The following is a 9,481-nucleotide window of genomic DNA, read 5'->3' as shown; positions in this document are numbered from 1 at the left end:
GTGGTTGCGGTGACGGAAACTTGGTTAAAAGGAGGACAGGACTGGCAGCTGAATATTCCGGGGTATAAGTGTTTTAGGCGAGACAGAGGAGGCGCTAAAAAAGGAGTAGCGATATTAGTTAAGGAGCATATTACCACGGTGCAGAGGGTAGACAACTTAGAGGGGTCACGTACTGAGTCGCTGTGGGTGGAAGTCAGAAACAGGAAGGGTGCAGTCACTATGCTGGGGGTGTACTACAGACCACCCAACAGCCCACGGGAAGTGGACGAAAGGATATGTCAGGAGATTCTGGATAGGTGCAGAAAAAATAGGGTTGTTGTAGTGGGGGACTTTAATTTCCCTGGCACAGACTGGAAAGTGCTTAGAGCTGGGGGTCCGGACGGGGAGGAATTTGTAAAATGCGTACTGGAAGGTTCTTTGGAACAGTATGTAGATAGCCCGATTAGAGAGGGGGCTATACAGAACCTAGTTCTGGGAAATGAGCCCGGTCAGGTCGTCAAAGTTTCGATAGGGGAACATGTGGCAAATAGTGACCACAACTCTGTTAACTTTAGGATAGTAATGGACAAGGATGAGTGCTGTCCTACGGGCAGGGTGCTAAATTGGGGGAAGGCTAACTATAGCCGGATTAGGCAGGAATTGGTGGATGTTGATTGGGAGAGGATGTTCGAGAGTAAGTCCGCATCTGGCATGTGGGAGTCTTTTAAGGAACTATTGATAAGGCTGCAGGATAGGCATGTGCCTGTAAAAAGGAAAGATAGGAAAGATAGGATTCGAGAGCCGTGGATAACCAGGGAAATTGAGGATCTGATTAAAATGAAAAGGGAGGTGTACGTTAAGTCCAGGCGACAGAAAACAGATGGAGCTCTGGAGGAATACAGAGAGAGTAGGAAAGAACTCAAACAGGGAGTTAACGAGATGTTCTTGGCAGGCAGGATTAAGGAGAATCCTAGGGCATTCTATTCATACGTTAGGAACAAAAGAGTTGTCAGGGAGAAAATCGGACCTCTCAGGGACAAAGGAGGGGAATTATGCTTAGAACCCAAGGGAATAGGGGAGATCCTAAATTAATACTTTGCATCAGTATTCACGAAGGAGAGGGGCGTGTCAACCGGGAGTGTCTCGGAGGGAGGTGTTGACCCGTTAGAGAAAATCTCCATTACAAGAGAGGAAGTGTTAGGTTTTTTAGGGAACATTAAAACTGACAAAGCCCCAGGGCCTGATGGCATCTATCCTCGACTGCTCAGGGAGACGAGAGATGAAATTGCTGGGCCTCTGACGGAAATTTTTGTCGCTTCTTCGGACACGGGTGAGGTCCCTGAGGATTGGAGGATAGCGAATGTGGTCCCGTTGTTTAAGAAGGGTAGCAGGGATAACCCAGGAAATTATAGGCCGGTGAGCTTGACGTCCGTGGTAGGGAAGTTGTTGGAGAGGATTCTTAGAGACAGGATGTATGTGCATTTAGAACGGAACAATCTCATTAGTGACAGACAGCATGGTTTTGTAAGAGGGAGGTCGTGCCTTACAAATTTGGTGGAGTTTTTTGAGGAAGTGACAAAAACGGTTGATGAAGGAAGGGCCGTGGATGTCGTCTATATGGATTTCAGTAAGGCATTTGACAAAGTCCCACATGGCAGGTTGGTTAAGAAGGTTATGGCTCATGGGATACAAGGAGAAGTGGCTAGATGGGTGGAGAACTGGATTGGCCATAGGAGACAGAGGGTAGTGGTCGAAGGGTCTTTTTCCGGCTGGAGGTCTGTGACCAGTGGTGTTCCACAGGGCTCTGTACTGGGACCTCTGCTATTTGTGATATATATAAATGATTTGGAAGAAGGTGTAGCTGGTGTAATCAGCAGGTTTGCGGATGACACGAAGATGGCTGGACTTGCAGATAGCGAAGAGCATTGTCGGGCAATACAGCAGGATATAGATAGGCTGGAAAATTGGGCGGAGAGGTGGCAGATGGAGTTTAATCCAGATACATGCGAAGTGATGCATTTTGGAAGAAATAATGTAGGGAGGAGTTATACAATAAATGGCAGAGTCATCAGGAGTATAGAAACACAGAGGGACCTAGGTGTGCAAGTCCACAAATCCTTGAAGGTGGCAACACAGGTGGAGAAGGTGGTGAAGAAGGCATATGGTATGCTTGCCTTTATAGGACGGGGTATAGAGTATAAAAGCTGGAGTCTGATGATGCAGCTGTATAGAACGCTGGTTAGGCCACATTTGGAGTACTGCGTCCAGTTCTGGTCGCCGCACTACCAGAAGGACGTGGAGGCGTTAGAGAGAGTGCAGAGAAGGTTTACCAGGATGTTGCCTGGTATGGAGGGTCTTAGCTATGAGGAGAGATTGGGTAAACTGGGCTTGTTCTCCCTGGAAAGATGGAGAATGAGGGGAGATCTAATAGAGGTGTACAAGATTATGAAGGGAATAGATAGGGTGAACGGTGGGAAGCTTTTTCCAAGATCAGAAGTGACGTTCACAAGGGGTCACGGGCTCAAGGTGAGAGGGGCGAAGTATAACTCAGATATTAGAGGGATGTTTTTTACACAGAGGGTGGTGGGGGCCTGGAATGCGCTGCCAAGTAGGGTGGTGGAGGCAGGCACGCTGACATCGTTTAAGACTTACCTGGATAGTCACATGAGGGCGGCACGGTGGCACAGTGGTTAGCACTGCTGCTTCACAGCTCCAGGGTCCCGGGTTCGGTTCCCGGCTCGTGTCACTGTCTGTGTGGAGTTTGCACATTCTCCTCGTGTCTGCGTGGGTTTCCTCCGGGTGCTCCGGTTTCCTCCCACAGTCCAAAGATGTGCGGGTTAGGTTGATTGGCCAGGTTAAAAATTGCCCCTTAGAGTCCTGAGATGCGTAGGTTAGAGGGATTAGTGGGTAAATATGTGGGGGTAGGGCCTGGGTGGGATTGTGGTCGGTGCAGACTCGATGGGCCGCATGGCCTCCTTCTGCACTGTAGGGTTTCTATGATTTCTATGATTCTATGAGCAGCCTGGGAATGGAGGGATACAAACGATTGGTCTAGTTGGACCAAGGAGCGGCACAGGCTTGGAGGGCCGAAGGGTCTGTTTCCTGTGCTGTACTGTTCTTTGTTCTTTGAGAGAATGCAGAGGAGATTCACCAGGATCCTGCCTGGGATGGAGTATTTCAGCTTCGAAGAGAGGCTGGCTAGGCTGTGGATTTAAGGTAAGAGGCTGAAGATTTCAGGGGGATTTGTGGAAAATCTTTTTCACCCAGAGGGTGGTGAGAATCTGGAACTCACTGCCTGAAAGGGTGGGAGAGACGGGAACCCTCACAACATTGAATAAGCATTTAGAAGAGCACTTGAAACATCATAGCATACAAGGCTACGGACCAAGTGCTGGAAAATGGGATTAGAATAGATAGGTGACTGATGGCCGGTGCAGACACAATGGCCCGAAGGGCCTCTTGCCGTGCTATGGAACTCTATGACTCTATGAGTCAGGGAATTAGGGACTGTAGAGAACAGGTGGGCACTCTACGGTAGGGGTTCATCCACTATCTAACAGAATGGTGGAATGGGCTTGAAGGGCTGAATGGCTTCCTCTTGCTGCTAATAAGATCATTAGAAATTGAGCAGAAATAGGCCATTTGGCCCATCAAGTCTACTCTGCCTTTCAATGAGATCATGACTAATCTGGTGTGATAATTTTCAATCCCACTTTCCTGTCTTATCCCCATAACCCTTGATTCCCTTCCTGATTAAAACTCTATCTCAGCCTTGAACACACTTAATGACCCTCTGCGGTAAAGAATTCCACAGATTCACTACCCTCTGAGAGAAGAAATTCTTCCTCATCCATGTTTTAACTGTGCGACCCTTTACTCTGAGATTATGTCCTCTGGTCCTGGAACTCCCCCACAAGGGGAAACAATCTCTTAGCTTCTATCCTTGAGAAATCCCTTGAGAAGCTTTTATGTCTCAACAAGGTCACCTCTCATTCTTCTAAAATCCAATGAGTACAGACCCAACCTACTCAACCTCCCCACAGTCTTTCTGCATTTAAATAATATTTAGCTCCTTAATTCTTCCTGCCAAAGTGCAGCACCCACTCAGTTAACCTCTGTATATCCCTCTATAGCTCAAGTTCCCATAACCCCAGATGACATAGGCTGTGACAGTTGGTGATTTAACCTGAGGATCCCCACCTAAGGCAAGGGGAAAAGTTGAGAAGGTGGGGCCTTCATGAATAACCTCAGCTGGTACAGGAATTGGATCGACTCTGTTGGCATCTCTCTGCATCACTAACCAACTGTCCAGCCAAAAGAGAAAATGCTGGAAAATCTCAGCAGGTCTGGCAGCATCTGTAGGGAGAGAAAAGAGCTGACGTTTCGAGTCCAGGCAACCCTTTGTCAAAGCTGAAAGGCATAGAAAGTGGGAGATATATATACAGCAGGGTGAGGGAATGAAAGATGAGTCACAGCCGCAGAAACCAGGGGAAAGACTGCTAATGGCAGCCCATAGAGAGAATAAAGGGTGTGAATGGCCAAACGGCAGAGAAGCAGTGACAGATGTAGATGTTGGGGGCGGGGAATGGGACAGAGATAGAATGTAGAAAACGGGAAGCGGGGGGAGAAAAGGTAAGGGAAGGGGGATGAAGTAGGGGGAAAGAGTGGAGGGGGAAGAAAAATGAAGAAAGACAATAAAGAAATAAAAGGTAGAGAACGGTAAAAAATTAAATAAAATAGAATGAAAACAAAGGGGTGGAGGTGGGATAGAGCTAATCATCTGAAGTTGTTGAATTGGATGTTGAGACCGGAAGGCTGTAAAGTGCCGAGCCGGAAGATGAGATGCTGTTTCTCCAGTTTGCGTTGAGCTTCACTGGAACATTGCAGCAGGCCAAGGACAGACATGTGGGCATGGGAGCAGGATCGTGTGTTAAAATGGCAGCAACCGGAAGGTCAGGGTCCTGATTGCGCACAGACCGAAGGTGCTCAGCAAAGCGATCACCCAGTCTACGCTTGGTGTCTCCGATATAGAGGAGACCACATTGGGAGCAGCGAATGCAATAGACCAAATTGAAAGAGGCGCAAGTGAAACGCTGCTTAACCTGGAATGAGTGTTTTGGACCTTGGATGGTGAACATGGAAGAGGCGAAGGGACAGGTGTTACACCTTCTGCGATTGCATGGGAAGGTGCCGTGAGTGACGGGAGAGGTGTTGGGTATCGCGGAGGAGTGGACTAGGTTATCCCGGAGGGAACGGTCTCTGCGGAATGCTGACAGAGGGAGTGAAGGGAAGATGTGTTTGGTGGTGGCATCACGTTGGAGTTGGTGAAAATGGCGGAGGATTGTGCTTTGCATGCGGAGGCTGGTGGGGTGAAATGTGAGAACAAATGTGAAACTATCCTTGTTCTGGGAGGGAGGGGAGGGGGTGAGGGTCGTGGCACAGGAGATGGACTGCACGCTATTGAGGGCCCTGTCGACAACTGTAGATGGGAATCCACGGTTGAGGAAGAAGGAGCACATATTAGAAGCACCATTTTGGAAAGTGGCATCATCGGAACAAATGTGACGGAGGTAAAGGAGCTGAGAGAAAGGGATGGAGTCCTTACAGGATGTAGGGTGTGAAGAGCTGTAGTCCAGATAGCTGTGGGAGTCAGTGGGCTTGTAATGGATATTGGTAGATAGTCTATTGCCAGAAATGGAGACAGAAAGGTCAAGGAAGGGAAGGGAAGTGTCTGAGATGGACCAGGTAAAGACGATGGAGCTGTCCAGCCAACTGTGCTAAACTGACCACCTCCCTCAAGTGATGCTTTATTTAATCCTCACCATAGAGTTATAGAGGTTTACAGCATGGAAACAGGCCCTTCGGCCCAACTTGTCCATGCCACCCTTTTTTTTTTAAACCCCTAAATTAATCCCAATTGCTCGCATTTGGCCCATATCCCTCTATACCCATCTTACGCATGTAACTGTCTAAACGCTTTTTAAAAGACAAAATTGTACCCGCCTCTACTACTACCTCTGGCAGCTTGTTCCAGACACTCACCACCCTCTGCGTGAAAAAATTGCCCCTCTGGACCCTTTTGTATCTCTCCCCTCTCACAAACCTATGCCCTCTAGTTTTAGACTCCCCTACCTTTGGGAAAAGATATTGACTATCTAGCTGATCTATGCCCCTCATTATTTTATAGAACTCTATGAGATCACCCCTCAACCTTCTACGCTTCAGAGAAAGAAGTCCCAGTCTATCCAGCCTCTCCTTATAACTCAAACCATCAAGTCCCGGTAGCATCCAAGTAAACCTTTTCTGCACTCTTTCCAGTTTAATAATATCCTTTCTATAATAGGGTGACCAGAACTGTACACAGTATTCCAAGTGTGGCCTTACCAATGTCTTGTACAACTTCAACAAGACGTCCCAACTCCTGTATTCAATGTTCTGACCAATGAAACCAAGCATGCCAAATGCCTTCTTCACCACTCTGTCCATCTGTGACTCCATTTTTAAGGAGCTATGAACATGTACCCCTAGATCTCTTTATTCTGTAACTCTCCCCAATGCCTTACCATTAACTGAGTAAGTCCTGCCCATTCAATCTACCAAAATGCATCACCTCACATTTATCTAAATTAAACTCCATCTGCCATTCATCAGCCCACTGGCCCAATTGATCAAGATCCCGTTGCAATCGGAGATAACTTTCTTCACTCTGCAACAACCTACCATGTGGTACCTTGCCAAAGCCCTTGCTAAAGTCCATGTAGACAACATCAACTGCACTGCCCTCATCTACCTTCTTGGTTACCCCTTCAAAAAACTCAATCAAATTTGTGAGACATGATTTTCCACTCACAAAGCCATGCTGACTGTCCCTAATCAGCCCTTGCATCTCTAAATGCCTGTAGATCTTGTCTCTCAAAATACCTTCCAACAATTTACCCACCACAGATTTGAGGCTCACTGGCCTGAGTTCCCCATCTATCCAAACTGTCTGTGTTTTATTAGTCAGCCAATCCCCTCTCCATGCTAATTTACTATCCCCAACATCATGAGCTCTTATCTTAGTTAAGTAGCCTTTTGTGTGGTAGCTTATCTGGAAATCCAAATTTGTTACATCTACTGGTTCCCCTTTATCTATCCTCAACCATTGCCTGTGTACTGAGTTTGACATGTTCACCATAAAGACACCTCCTGAAGTTCTTGTTGCTCCTTCCAATAGTCTGAGGTATTTCCTTGTACAAAGGAATTTTCTACAATATGAGCTAATCAAGCCTAACACAGGAGGTGAGAGCCCTGTCTTGTCAGCTTCAATCAGGAATGTCTCACTTGATGAGACTCTGAATTGGACTTTGATTGAATTGAATATATAAACAAAAAAAAATTAGCTCAGCCTTTTGGCTAAGATCAAGTGTAGTTTTGTTGCCCTGCACTTGATGGAAGTCAATGGGATTACACTGAGGCTTTGTTTAAAGCAATATTTTAAAACCGCATCTAGGCCTTTTGGCTAAGGTGGAGCTCAGATCAAGCACTGGAGAGGGTTTAATGCCTGCTCCTGTCAGCTTGGATTTGTGGTGTCTCTCTTGTAGGGACTTTGATTGGATTTTAATTGGCTATAACACAAAAAAGTCAGTTGGGTGAAACCATGATCTTGCAGGAGTTGCAGCCAGCCCATTGCAGGAGTTGCAGCCAGCCCATTGCAGGAGTTGCAGCCAGCCCATTGCAGTCGGTGTGTGTGGCTGCCTGTGATCATGGTTTTCCTTGGTAGAGATCAGGGTAGCCAATGAGGTCAACTGAGGCTTTATCTGGTGCAATTTTTTTTCCAAGCCATCTTGGCCTTTTGACTGAGATGAAACGTTGGATCAAGCACTGGAGGGGGTGCAATGCCTCACCCTGTCAGCTTGGAGCTTGTTTTAATCATTGCACAAGATGGGATGTATGCTCTTGTCTTGTTAGCTTGGATCTGGTTTCTCCCTTGAATTGGGATGCTGATTGGATTTAATTGGCTCTTTGATTAAGGATAAAATAGCAAAAGGTACAAACTTTTGGGTGGGTGGGGGTGCTGTGTGCAATTGCGGTTTGTCTCAGCTGGAGATAGAGTGAAGAATCAGGGTTAGCCAATGAGGTTAAACTGAGGCTTTCCTCGTGCAGAGTTTTTAACCCATTTTGGTGATGATGAAATGTTAGAACAAGCCTGGGAGGGAGTGCAATGTTTTATCTTGTCAGCTTAGATCTGTTTTGTCCGTCATATTGGGACCATGTTTGGACTTAATTTGAATTTTTTTTTGGATTAGAAATAAAGTACTGAAGGTTTCCACAAAATAAATCAGCAGCTGAGTTTCTTGGTCTTCTGGCTCAGATCAAGCCCGAGGTGAGGTGCGGCGCTGCACTTTCTCACCTTGGATCTTGTTTGTCTTTCTCTAGGGGACCTTGAATTGGATTCAATTGGATTTTGAATTTAAAGTTTATTTATTAGTGTCACAATAAGACTTACATTCCACTCTGGTGCCTGTTTGGATATATTGAGGGAGAATTTAACATGGTCAATGCACCTAACCAGCAGCTCTTTCGGACTGGTCTTGGGTTTGCCTGGTCCATTCTGAACATTGGCTTTGTAACTTTAAGAATGGAGTAAAAAAATGAGAAAGGAAGCAGCAACTGAGCTGGCCTTCTGATTAACATCAAGCCCAAGACGGGATGCAAAATCTTTTCTTGTCAGCTTGGAGCTCTCCTTTTTGGGGGGGAACATGAATCGGATTCAATAATAATTGAGTTTTGGAGCAAGGGCTGGTCTGAATGGAGTAAAAATGTTTTAAAATTCAGCGGCTGAGGCTCCCAGCAAGTGTAGGTGGCGGGGCTGGAAAGGGTGCAGAGTCTGTGTAACACTGTGTGACCCCCTCGGGCTGCGGTTACTCCGGACTGTGGCAGCAGCAGCAGCGGAGGGTGGGAGGGGGAGAGTTTGTGAAGACTTGTTCTCCCTGGAATGTTTATAAAGTTCTCATTACTGAACCTGAGTGAATCTGGAGGAAATGTAAATGTTGCATTTTTCTATCACAACAATCGGAAATGTTTGTGTCAGATTTTATATCAATAAAGTATTTTTCCAAAAAGAATCAGCAGCTCAGCCCAGTTCAAACAGCGCGAAACCATTCAGCCCGGGGCGGGGCTACCCGGGCTGTCAATCACCACATGGCCCCGCCCACCTCATGGCCCCGCCCCTGTCCTGACATCATGGCTCCGGCCCCGCCTCCCTAGTTGTCAATCATGTACTGACCCCGCCCCTACTCCCGCCTCCAATGGCTCCGCCCCGCTGACGTCAGGACCCCGCCCCCTGATTCTCAGAATTCGAACGCCATGTATCCATTTCAGCCGCTGCGTCATCCCCGGAGCCAGCCACGTGACCGGCCAGTCCATCTTCCCGGCTCTGTGGGGGGAGCCGCTTCCCGGAGACCTCGGCCCGGCGGCGGGGAAGCCCCGGGTCAGCCCGCCGGCCCCGGGAGCGACATTG

Source organism: Mustelus asterias, chromosome 3, assembly GCF_964213995.1.
Source record: "Mustelus asterias chromosome 3, sMusAst1.hap1.1, whole genome shotgun sequence".
Classification (NCBI taxonomy): domain Eukaryota; kingdom Metazoa; phylum Chordata; class Chondrichthyes; order Carcharhiniformes; family Triakidae; genus Mustelus; species Mustelus asterias.
This window is presented reverse-complemented; position numbering follows the sequence as displayed.